The following is a 2,779-nucleotide window of genomic DNA, read 5'->3' as shown; positions in this document are numbered from 1 at the left end:
ATCATAAATGCATCTACTATACTTAAGCATAACTCAGTATTGCATGAAAGCTACATTGAACAATATGCTCAAGATGTAGATTTTAAAGATGTATATGCAACTTTAAGTCATGGCAAACAAGTAGAAGAATTGGATTATCATGTTAAGGACCAACTCTTGTATCATTTGGGAAAGTTATGCATTCCTCAAACTGAAAGAGTTAACATAATCCGAGAAGCACACACTTCTCTTATATCAGGTCATTTTCGTGTGAGTAAAATAGTTGCACAGCTGCAAAGGTTCTATTATTGGCTAAGAATGCATGAAATAGATTCTAGATATATTAAAGGTTGTACCATGTGTGCTAAAAGAAAGCCCAACAATAGAAAACTAGGCTTGTACACTCCACTTCTAGTTCCTTCTCATCGTTGGAAAAGTGTTTCCATGGACTTTGTTGGGGGACTGCCAAAATCTAGAAAAGGTCATGATTAGTTATATGTTATTGTGGACAAGTTCAGCAAAATGTGTATTTTGATACCTTGTAACAAGGAGATTACAGCTGAATAAACAGAAAAGTTGTTCTTTCAGCATGTATGGGTTCATTTTGGGTTACCCACTTCCATTGTATCTGATAGAGATTTCCGATTTGTTTGGAAGTTTTAGTCAAGTCTATGGGAATTGATGGACATTGGATTGAAGAAGAGCACAACCTTTCATCTACAAATAGATGGCCAGACAGAGGTGGTCAACAAGACAATGATCCAGTTACTCAAGGGCTATTGTAGCAAGCATCCCAAGATTTGGGATGAACATTTGTGTTATGTGCAACATTCTTACAACCGTGCTAAACATTCTAGTACACAAAGATCTCCTTTTGAGACTTGTTTTGGTTTTACACGAAGGTCTCCCTTGGCTTTTGTCTTTAGTAAAGACATAGCAGTTGATGGACACAATGATGTGGATAAAGCAACCAAGCTCATTGAACAAATCCAAGAAATTCACCGGTAGTGCAGGAACAGCTGGAGAGAAGCTAGGCCATGTACAAGGCAAGGCATGATAAGCATCAAACTGAGCATAGCTTCCAAGTTGGTGATCAAGTCTGGCTGTACATTAGCAAAGACAGAATGCAAGGTGAAGGTAAGAAGCTGAAGCTAATAAGGTATGGGCCATTCAAGATACTTTAGAAAATTGGTGAGAACACTTTTCGCCTTGATTTGCCAGCTTACATGCACATCTATTCAGTAGTTAATGCAGAGAACTTGAGACTGTTTGAACCTTCATTGGTTGAAGATCTCGAAGAGCAAATTCAGTTGCCTTCTATTGATGATCTGTTGCATGAATATCTCAATGAGTTGTAGGAAGATACAATTCTGGACAGGAAGGTGAGAACTACGCACAGTGGGGATGTTGAGTACCCGAGAATTGGATTCAAAGGTTCAAAACCAAGCAGTGCAAGATGGATAGAGATTGGACAAGTAAGGAAGCTATATCCTCACTTGATTGATGCTTAGAAACCAACTTTTGGTGGTCCAAAAGCTTTTTCAATGGGAAGGCGTGATCCAAAATGGATCCAAAAACCCTCTAAGTCTTCAAAATCTTTTAAAATATCAAAACTATTACATGAGGAAGAACCTTTAGAAAAGGCATGAAACACTATTGACAATGAAAAACATGAAGAAATAGTGGAAAAACAGAGTATTGGTGGTTTAAAACTTCTTTTCATGAGAGTCGTTGGATCTGGCTGATCAACGGTCCATATCTGATCAACATATCGCAATTGGTGGTGACAGGCGAAGGCTATTAGCAGTGACCACATGACAATTGTGATAGCGATCAGTGCAAGTCAATGAGGACCATCGATCAAGCACGCAGATTGATGGCCTAGATTAACTCGCGATATCGCATCGGCAAAATACAAAGGAGCGGGGCAATATACATATGACTATGATAGCCAGACTCGTTAATTATGAACGACAATTGATATATTTTGAGATCTGGAAAACAAGGTTTTCCTTTGTATTTCACATTTTTGTTAAATAAACGAAATACAAAGGATAAGGCACTGATGTGATGAAATGGACCCAAAAGGGTTTGTTAATGCAAATGCATATTATTTCAAGTCCGATATGAGCGAGATTTCCATGTTTTAACGTATTTTTCAAATACACAAGGAGATCACAAAACAAGTGGGATTTCTTGAGGACCGAAGGTGGTAAGAGGTTTTGGCCAGGCTTTGCCCGAGCCCATACACTATTTGCGCCCTAGAGAAAGAAAACCACCCTTTTCAGGTGGTTAAACCCTATACAAACGAGCCCCCTGAAATGTACCACAGCCATTGGATCTAGATCTTCCAAAGCAACGGTGGAGATACGATAAGCGACACAAAGGCGGACCCAATAGGAGTTATAAGTGGATTTATGAATATTTGAAGTCCAATGAACAATGTTTTAGTGAATTTTCCCGTGTTTTGGAGTGTTTCTCTGTGTAAACAGAAAACACTGTTTCTAGGGATTTCAAAGGCTCGATGACCCATTCCGTTACAGAACAGGTGGCCACCATCCCTGAAGGTGCTTAGCAATGATTGTTAATGCTCAGAGGGGGACCTGAGCAGATCCAAGTAAAGCCTTATTGTTTTGTATCTATTGTGTGAGACTCAAATTAAGCTCACTTGTGTAAAAACTCTACTTCTGAAGACATAATAAAGAGGTCAGCACTAAAGGCTGGACCAGGAGACGTAGCCCAGGAGTGTTGGGTGAACTCTTTATTAAACTTGTTGTGTTTATGTGTGTTGTCTAATTAT

Source organism: Pinus tabuliformis, chromosome J (assembly GCF_031772625.1).
Source record: "Pinus tabuliformis cultivar Carrire ecotype Pingquan chromosome J, CPIR1, whole genome shotgun sequence".
NCBI classification, from domain to species: Eukaryota; Viridiplantae; Streptophyta; class Pinopsida; order Pinales; family Pinaceae; genus Pinus; species Pinus tabuliformis.
The sequence above is the reverse complement of the archived record's forward strand: the minus strand, read 5'-3'. Positions refer to the sequence as shown.